Genomic DNA, 10,925 nt, shown 5'->3' with positions numbered 1-10,925 from the left:
CACACAGAAGGTGCGCAGTGAATACTGGTGTGAAGGAATGCAACAAAATGGAACAAAATGGAAAGAGAATGGAAGGGTGGGAAGGACAGAGCCTGTCCAGTCCATCAGCAGAGGCGGGACTTTCCACCGACTCCTGCAGAGAGCCCCTTGCTCATGAGGACTCTTGTGCAGACACCAGGCCCCCCATGTCCCTTATGAGATATAAACTTGCTGACAAAGAGTAGTCACGGGCAAAAAAATGTGAGCAATGCTGGTCTTGAGCGTGGATCCTGTTCTTTGGGCTGCCCCCACTGCACCCACACCCCAACCCTCCTTACAGTCTAATCAGGACCCCTTCCCTGACAAACATCCCCCGGGCCTCCCCTCCTCTCACTGCTTCAGGTTCCCAGGGCTTCTTGAGCTGAGGTTTGAGTGATGCATTGATGTCCCTTCTTGTCCTCAGCATCCAGGTTTTTCTGGCCAAAGCCTCAGGACCTCCTGACCAGACTCCCTCTGTCTTCCAGAGCCAGATCATCTAGAAGGCTACCTGAGGTGTGCCAAGAAGACACCAATAATGGTTTCCACGCCTTCTCTCTTTGGGAACCAAGACACCAAAAGGGAGCTTGTGAGCTCTGGGTTTCCAGGAGTGAAGATTGGGAGATGAGGCATTGCCCTTGGGAGTAGAATCTCACACAGGAGGATGAGAAGATAAGTCAGATGTTCCAGAGAGTTCACCCATGGCTTTTCCTGGTCACGGATCAAGATATGGGTGTTCTCATCACAGAGTCATAGAATGCAGTTTACAATGTCCTGTCCCAAAAGTTAGTGCCTCTGCTCTACTCTTTGGGACCCTCAGACTCATCAGTTCTTGAATCTGTTGGGACCCAAAACCAGAACTGAAGGAAAGGGTATTCTCATAGGGTTGAGTATTTCAAACTCCCTGATGTAGTGAGGCAAGGAACTGGAGTCAAGAGTGTTAAAAAAGACATTGTGTGAACCTAAATGTCCATCAACAGGTGAGTGGAAAAGTCTGTCAATTCCAGCCAAGAAGTATGACCTGTGACATACAGTGGGAGTCCCTTGAGCAACAGATATGAGATAAAGCTGAGTTGCATAATCTTGATTTCGTAAGTAGTGATTAAAGAAGCAAAACAGGGACAAGAGGGAGGTTACCATATATCCACATAAACTCCTGTTTTTCTCTCACATTCCCATTATTTTTCTTACTCTACCCACTCCTCTTCCCTTGTTCAGTAAAGATTTACTGAGCAGGGCCCTGCCCATCAGAACAAGACCCAGTTTCCCCCAAAGTCAGTCTCTCACATTAGGAAGCTTCCATAAACTCTTATCCTTATCCTTCAGAGGGCAGACAGAATGAAAACCACAGTCACAGAAAACTAATCAAACTGATCACATGGACCACGGCGTTGTCTAACTCAATGAAACCAGGAGCCCTGCCTGGTAGGGCCACCCAAGACAGACGGGTCATGGTGGAGAGTTCTGACAAAACGTGGTCCACTGGAGAAGGGAATGGCAAACCACTTCAGTATTCTTGCTTTGAGAACCACAGGAACAAAATGAAAAGGCAAAATATATGACATTGAAAGATAAAATCCCCAGGTCTGTAGATGCCCAATATGCTACTGGAGAAGAATGGAGAAATAACTCCAGAAAGAATAAAGAGATGGAGCCAAAGTGAAAACAATGCCCAGTTGTGGATGTGACTGGTGGTGGAAGTAAAGTTCAATGCTGTAAAAAACAATATTGCACAGGAACCTGGAATGTTAAGCCCATGAATCAAAGCAAATTGGAAGTGGTCAAAAAGGAGATGGCAAGAGTGAGCATCGACATTTTAGGATAAAATCAGTGAACTAAAATAGACTGGAATGGGTGAATTTAACTCAGATGACCATTATATCTACTACTGTGGGCAAGAATCACTTAGAAGAAATAGAGTAGCCCTCACAGTCAACAAAACAGTCTGAAATGTAGTACTTGGATGCAATCTCAAAAACAACAGAATGGTCTCTGTTCATTTCCAAGGCAAACCATTCAATATCACAGTAATCCAAGAAAAGCTATGACCAACCTAGACAGCATATTAAAAAGCAGAGACATTATTTTGCCAACAAAGGTCCATCTAGTCAAAGCTATGGCTTTCCACTAGTCATATATGGATATGAGAGTTGGACTATAAAGAAAGCTGAGCACCAAAGAATTGATGCTTTTGAACTGTGGTGTGGGAGAAGACTCTTGAGAGTCCCTTGAACTGCAAGGAGATCCAATCAGTCCATCCTAAAGGAAATCAATCCTGACTATTCATTGGAAGGACTGATGCTGAAGCTGAAACTCCAATACTTTGGCCACCTGATGTGAAGAGCTGACTCATTTGAAAAGACCCTGATGCTAGGAAAGATTGAAGGCGGGAGGAAAAGGGGATGACAGAGGATGAGATGGTTGGATGGCATCACTGACTCAATGGACATGAGTTTAAGCAAGCTCCAGGAGTTAGTGATGAATTGGGAAGCCTGGGGTGCTGCAGTCCATGGGGTCGCAAAGAGTCAGACACGACTGAGCAACTTAACTGAACTGAACTGCCCAATCCTGTGTTACCCAGTATCAATCTGGGCCTCTCTTCCACTTTCTCCCCTATCTTTCTTGCACAATGTCTTTAAAACAACAACAACAACTGGAGTATAGTTGATTTACAATTCTGTCTTAGTTTCAGGTGTACCACAAAGTGATTCAGTTGATTCTTTTCCATTATAGGTTATTACAAGATGCAGAATATAGTTGTGGTACATGCATACAAAGGAATACTACTCAGTCACTAAAAAGAATGAAATAATGCCATTTTCAGCAACATGGATGGACCTAGTGATTATCATACTAAGTGAAGTAAGTCAGAGAAAGAAAGCCAAGTATCATATTAGGTATATATATATATATATATATATATATATATATATATATATATACATATATATACATATATATATATAAAATATAATATCTATCTTAAAAGATAGAACCAGAATTCTTCTGGAATGCAAGTATCTATTCAAGAAAAACACCACGGTTGATATGTTTGGAAGGAAAATGAGACCCCAAAACCAGATACAGCCAGAACCAGAGCAATCAAAAGGAGAAGACTTTCTTTTAGAATTGAATAAGATCATTTTTGAAGAAATACAGAAACTCTTAATTTGTTATTGTCAAATAGAATCCAGCAAAAACTTAGATGATAAAGATTTGCTCCAAGTGTACAAAGAGGGTTCACAATCAGGAAATGTTTAGTCACTAGGGCATGTCCAACTCTTCTGCAACCCCATGGACCATAGCCCACCGGCTCCTCTGTCCATGGGATTCCCCAGGCAAAAACACTGGAGTGGGTTGCCATTTCCTTCCCCAGGTCTTCCAGACCCAGGATCGAGCCAGTGTCTCCTGCACTGGCAGATGGATTCTTTACTGCTTAGCCACCCGGGAAGCCCATATATCAGGATATACTTTCATATAATTTAAGGTATTATAAAGCTATGGAGCAACATAATCAGTCACGGCCGTACCTGTTGGAAGGTAATGCAGTAAAAATTCAGCACCTAGTAATTAGTTACTTTTTTTATCAAAATAAAAATTTACACTTCAGCATCAAAGCCTGCACTTTATTTAACTGAAAGCATTTAGATACTGTCACAAAAGTCAGAAACAAGGAGGGCTACCATATTGGGATTGTTGAACATTCTTCTACATACTAGCCACAATATAGTAACAGTGAACACATTTATATATTTTTTTAAAAAACATCCAAGGGGAGGAGTAAACATGATCATTTTTGGCTGCATAAAGAACTTCTACAAATCAATATCAAACCAATTAGAAACAGAATTTAAACATGAGTAACAAATACAACACCTTAAATCATATGGACTGGAGTGGGTTGTCATTTTCTCCTCTAGGGGATCCTTCCGACCCAGGGATCAAACTGGGGTCTCCCAAATTGCCAGGTGGATTTTTACCACCTAAGCCACCAGGAAAGCCCCAACAAATATCTGCATGCTAAGTCACTTCAGTCATGTCTGACTCCTTACAACCCTATGGACTATAGCCCACCAGGCTTCTCTGTCCACAGAATTCTCCAGGCAAGAATACTAGTGGGTTGCGATGCCCTCCTCCAGGGGGTCTTCCCAACCTAGGGATCCAACCTGAGACTCTTATGTCTCCTGCATTGGCAGTTGGTTTTTTTTTTTTGTTTTTTGTTTTTTTTTTACCACTACTGCCACCTGGGAAACCCTAGATACCAATTAAAAAGACACAGTTCTTTAACATATGAAAAATAATCTGACTACATTCATATTGAGTAATGTGTATAAAAGTCACATGAACACAATTGTTCATTGATCAGATTGGCAAATAAAATCTTTAACAAGGATATGGGGAAATTAACAAAATGTTGATGTAACTAGTTTGGTTAAAAATTTTATTGTGGACAATACAATAATGTCTATCAAAATTATAAATGCATCTACCAATTGTCTGGCAATTCCATTCCTAAGAATCTATTCAGGTGATCCAATAATCTATTGCTAAATAACAAATCACTCCAAAACAGTGGCATAAAACAAGCTTTGCTCATGATATTACATGTCTGCTTGTACATCAAGCAGAGCACAGAAGGTGTCACTTGCCTCTGCTCCTTGCAGACTGGGGCTTCACTTGGTGGCTCAAATGGCAGCAAAGCTGGGACACTGGCCTAGCGCCACACCTCTGTGCCTCCCTGCTGGTCAACTGTGTTCCTTGGTTCCTCTCCCTGTTGGATCTGTTGGGGCTGAAACGTTCCAGATGACCTCTTCACTCCATCACCAAAGTGACAGTGATTTACTCCTGGGGGTTTTGATTCCCCAAGTCACCATAATAGTGACTTTAAAGGAATTTAAAGGGATTATTGGTCAGCTTTGTCCACTGAACGAGGATGCAGATCAAAGAGCAGTCACTGAGGCTACAGAGTGAGGGTGACATTGTGTGGGAATGAACTGGTGAAGGGCTGGTTAGAAGGGACCACACTTGAGGTTTGCCCATGTCCAATTCCAAGGAGCTGACAGCTATCGCTACATCATGATGTGGATGCTCCAGAAGGAGATGATTGTAAGCCATCATCTGAAACCATAGACAAAGCAATGTGATGTAAGAACACTCAAAGTGGAGTTCCTCTCTTCCCTCACTTACAGATGTGCCTCCTCTTGTAATAATGTTACCTTATTGGTAGTTGCATCTTACTGGAATTCTTCTGTTGATGTCCTTTGTTTGATGGGAAATGTCTTTAAAACTTTTTAATTAAAATGTTTAATTATCTGGAGTAACAGGCAAATCTGGTCTTGGAGTATAAAATGAAGCAGGACAAAGGCTAACAGTTTTCCCAAGAGAACACACTGGTCATAGCAAACACCCTCTTCCAACAACACAAGAGAAGACTCTGCACATGGATATCACCAGATGGTCAACACAGAAACCAGACTGATTATATTCCTTGCAGCCAAAGACAGAGAAGCTCTATACAGTCAGCAAAAAGAAGACCAGGAGCTGACTGTGGCTCAGATCATGAACTACTTATTGCCAATTTCAGACTTAAACTGAAAAAAGTAAGGAAAACCACTAGACCATTCAGGTATGACCTGAATCAAATAACTTGTGATTATACAATGGAAGTGACAAATAGATTCAAGGCATTAGATCTGATAGACAGAGTGCCTGAAGAACTATGGACAGAAGTTCCTGACATTATACAGGAGGCAGTGATCAAGACCATCCCCAAGAAAAAGAAATGAAAAAAGGCAAAATCATTGTCTGAGGAGGCCTTACAAATAGCTGAGAAAAGAAGAGAAGCTAAAGGCAAAGGAGAAAATGAAAGATATATCCATTTGAATGCAGAATTCCAAAGAATAGCAAAGAGAGATAAGAAAGCCTTCCTCAGTGATCAATGCAAAGAAATAGAGGAAAACAATTGAATGGGAAAGACTAGAGATCTCTTCAAGAAAATTAGAGATGCCAAATGAACATTTCATGCCAAGATGGGCACAATAAAGGACAGAAATGGTCTGGACCTAACAGAAGCAGAAGATATTAAGAAGAGGTGGCAAGAATACACAGAACTATACGAAAAAGATCTTCATGACCCAGATAACCATGATGGTGTGATCACTCAGCTGGAGGCAGACATCCTGGAATGTGAAGTCAAGTGGACCTTAGAAAACATCACTACAAACAAAGCTAGTGGAGGTGATGGAATTCCAGTTGAACTATTTCAAATTCTAAAAGATGATGCTGTGAAAGTGCTGCACTCAATATGCCAGCAAGTTTTGAAAGCTCAACAGTGGCTACAGGACTGGAAAAGGTCAGTTTTCATTCCAATCCCAAAGAAAGGCAATGCCAAAGAATGCTCAAACTACCACACAATTGCACTCATCTCACATGCTAGCAAAGTTATGCTCAAAATTCTTCAAGCCAGGCTTCAACAGTACATGAACCATGAACTTCTAGATGCTCAAGCTGGATTTAGAAAAGGCAGAGGAACCAGAGATCAAATTGCCAACATCCATTGGATCATAGAAAAAGCAAGAGAGTTCCAGAAAAACACCTACATCTGCTTCATTGACTATGCCAAACTTTTGACTGTGTTCATCACAGCAAATTGTGGACAATTCTTCAACAGATGGGAATACCAGACCACCTGACCTGCCTCCTGAGAAATCTGTATGCAGGTCAAGAAGCAACAGTTAGAACTGAACATGGAACAATAGACTGGTTCCAAATCGGAAAGGAGTACATCAAGGGTGTATATTGTCACCCTGCTTATTTAACTTATATGCAGAGTACATCATGCAAAATGCTGGGTTGGATGAAGCACAAGCTGGAATCATGATTGCCAGGAGAAAAATCAATAACCTCAGATATGCAGATGACACCATCATAATGGCAGAAAGTGAAGAGGAACTAAAGAGCCTCTTGATGAAAGTGAAAGAGGTGAGTGAAAAATCTGGCTTAAAACTCAACATTCATAAAATGAAGATCATGGCATCCACGATCATCTTTCATGGAAAGCAGATGGGGAAACAATGGAAACAGTGAGAGACTTTCTTTTCTTGGTCTCCAAAATCATTGTAGATGGTGACTGCAGCCATGAAATTAAAAGAGGCTTGCTCCTTGGAAGAAAAGCTATGACCGGCCTAGACAGCATATTTAAAAAGCAGAGACATTACTTTGCCAACAAAGGTCCATCTATTCAAAGCTATGGTTTTTCCAGTAGTCATGTATGGATGTGAGAGTTGAACTATAAAGAAAGCTGAGTGCTGAAGAATTGATTCTTTGAACTATAGTGTTGGAGAAGACTCTTGAGAGTCCCTTGGACTACAAGGAGATCCAATCAGTCCATCCTAAAGGAAATCAATCCTGAATATTCATTGGAAGGACTGATGCTGATGCTGAAACTCCAATACTTTGGCCACCTGATGTGAAGAACTGACTCATTTGAAAAGACCCTGATGCTGGGAAAGATTGAAGGAGGGAGGAAAAGGGAATGACAGAGGATTAGGTGGTTGGATGGCATCACCGACTCGACAATGTGTTCTGCCCATAGTCCGAGTCCCCAGTCGGGAAAGAAGACTCCTCGAAACAATGCAACTCGCAATAGGGGAATTTATTACTGACTCGAGCCAGGGCCTCCCGCCCTCACCAGGTGTGTGAGGATGAAAGGCCCCGAGCCCCAGTTCTCTCGGGTATTTATTAGGTCAAAATAAGCAGCAGGTAGTTGGCGCAATCGGATTGGTTACACAGTGGGTAGTTGGCATAAGCGGATTGGTTACACAGTTGCAAGGTAATTTTTGTTGGCCCAACATGGGGCTTTCAGCTTTCCCCTGATAGGTTCCCTTTTTTCTGGCTAGGCATATGTTGATTGGCTGGCTCCAGGAGGCCTGATAATTATGTTACCCCGGGAAACCAGGCCTACTCCTAATCTAGGCTGCCTGCCATGGCGTTAGCCGTGACAGCCTCACAAATGGACATGAGTTCGAGTAAGCTCCAGGAGTTGGTGATGGACAGGGAGGCCTGGTGTGCTGTAGTTCATGCAGTCACAAAGAGTTGGCCATGACTGAGTGACTGAACTGAACTGAGCTGAATTAAAATTTTAGCTAGTAATCTTTACAGTTATTCTATGAGATTGACCTTTCTTACAACTCTGAGCATTCATTGTTTGTTCACTGACTTTTGCTTTGTTCTGCTTTGCACCCATAATTTCAGTGAAACTATGGAATTCAGGCTTCCATCTTTCCTTGCTCCTTTACCAACTCACCCCACACACTTTGACCCCCAATGAACAGCCCTCCACCCTCCACCAAACCTCTTTTCTTTCTCTTTTCTTCTATTTTAAAATTGAAGTACACTTGATTTACAACATTATATTAGTTTCAGGTGTAGGACACAGTTATTCAAAATGTTTGCACATTATTATACTAACATTATAAAGTCTTTTTAAATCAAATGTAAAAGTCTATTCTGATTTTATTTTTTATTTCTTCTTATACTCATTTTGGTACATTGTGTTTTTCAAGGAATTTTTCCACTAGACTTAAGTGGTTGAAGTTATTTGCAGAAACAAAACAGTTTATCATCCCTTTGATATGATTAGGAACTATAGTAATAATCCCTCTTTGAATTCTGATATTGGCAATTTATTATGATTTCTTTTTGTTTGTTTGTTTGTTTGTTTTATCAACCTGGCTAGAGATTTAATTTTACACATTTTACAAAGATCTAATTTTGATTTTCTACTTCATATTTTCTATGTTCTGTTTTATTGCACATTTTAAAAAATGTCTTTTGCACAGCGAAAGTTTTTAATTTCAAAAGAGTTCAACTTATCAATTGTTTCTTTCAAAAATCATGCTTTTAGTTTTGCATCTAAAATGCCATCACCAAATCTATGGTCACCTAGATTTCCTCCAATATTAGCTTCAAGAGTTTTACAGTTATACATCTTTATCTATGATCTATTGTGAATTGATTCATGTGAAAGGTATGAGGTATGACTATGCTCTTTTTTCTTCTTTTTTGTATGTGCATGTCAAGCATCATTTATTGGAAAACGTGAAACAACAGACTGGTTCCAAATAGGAAAAGGAGTACGTCAAGGCTGTATATTGTCACCCTGCTTATTTAATTTATATGCAGAGTACATCATGAGAAATGCTGGGCTGGAAGAAGCAAAAGCTGGAATCAAGACTACTGGGAGAATTATCAATAACCTCAGATATGCAGATGATACCACCCTTATGGCAGATAGTGAAGAGGAACTAAAAAGCCTCTTGATGAAAGTGAAAGAGGAGAGTGAAAAAGTTGGCTTAAAGCTCAACATTCAGAAAACTAAGATCATGGCATCTGGTCCCATCACTTCATGGCAAATAGATGGGGAAACAGTGGAAGCAGTGTCAGACTTTATTTTTCTGGGCTCCAAAATCACTGCAGATGGTGATTGCAACCATGAAATTAGAAGACGCTTACTCCTTGGAAGGAAAGTTATGACCAACCTAGACAGCATATTAAGAAGCAGAGACATTACTTTGTCAACAAAGGTCCATCTAGTCATGGCTATGGTTTTTCCAGCAGTCATTTATGGATGTGAGAGTTGGATTATAAAGAAAGCTGAGCACCAAAAAATTGATGCTTTTGAACTGTGGTGTTGGAGAAGACTGTTGAGAGTCCCTTGGACTGCAAGGAGATCCAACCAGTCCATCCTAAAGGAGACAAGTCCTGGGTGTTCATTGGAAGGACTGATGTTGAAGCTGAAACTCCAATACTTTGGCCACCTGATATGAAGAGCTGACTCATATGAAAAGACCCTGATGCTGGGAAAGATTGAGGGCAGGAGGAGAAGGGGATGACAGAGGATGAGGTTGTTGGATGGCATCACCGACTCAATGGACATGGGTTTGGGTGGACTCCAGGAGCTGGTTATGGACAGGGAGGGCTGGTGTGCTGCGGTTCATGGAGTCGCAAAGAGTTAGACATGACTGAGTGACTGAACTGAAAGCTTATGTTTCCCCCGGTTTGGCTTATTTTCTGGGTAGTACAAGTTAATTTATCTGTCTACTGATTACCGTGATCACATCATTGGCTCCAAAACTTCAGTTGAAATGAGAATGAACCACATTAAATTGATTAATTTCACTCCTGATTCATACTATGCATAATGATCTCCTATCTCTCCCACCCCTACTGTATATATATATATATATATATATATATATATATATAATCTAACCAATATTTAAATTGAGAAAGCTATAAGACTCCAATTTTAAATGGTTTGACTTCACTAGCAAGGCCTAATAGGATAGAAGAATTTCTCATTATTTTCTTGGCCCTTCTCCACTGCTGTTTTCTTAGGGGAAAAAATACTGTGATGGGAAAGGAAAGAGTTTTCAAGATAGACAATTTACTGTTTCCCTTAGGATCATATGAATTCCAAACTATTTTGATAGCCCACGTTGTTATAAAATGATCATCTAATTTTGCCTCCACTTTGCAAATAGTGTCTATGACAAGCCAACACCTGCAAATGTTTGTATCCAGACCAAGCCCCCCTGGTATAGAAGACTCCTCAGCTCTCTCCTCACTTACAAAAGGCTCTTTTATATCCAGAATTCAGTTCCTCAATGCTTCCTTGCTTCAATCATCCTTTGACACAGAGAAGTTATATTTTCATTCTGTCCAATTCTTGTTGTCAGTGTAGAAGCTGAAGGTTTCTGAATCTTTCTCCAACTTAACCAGAAGTAAATATCATATTCTTTGTTCTGGGGCAGGAGGCACTCTGGACTTATTTTATATAGAGGAAATGCCACAGGGTAAGAAGTAATTGACATTTAGAACACTAAGCTATTCTAGAAGGAGCCTCGGGC

This window comes from Dama dama, chromosome 18, assembly GCF_033118175.1.
Source record: "Dama dama isolate Ldn47 chromosome 18, ASM3311817v1, whole genome shotgun sequence".
In the NCBI taxonomy this organism is placed as follows: Eukaryota; Metazoa; Chordata; class Mammalia; order Artiodactyla; family Cervidae; genus Dama; species Dama dama.
The sequence above is the reverse complement of the archived record's forward strand: the minus strand, read 5'-3'. Positions refer to the sequence as shown.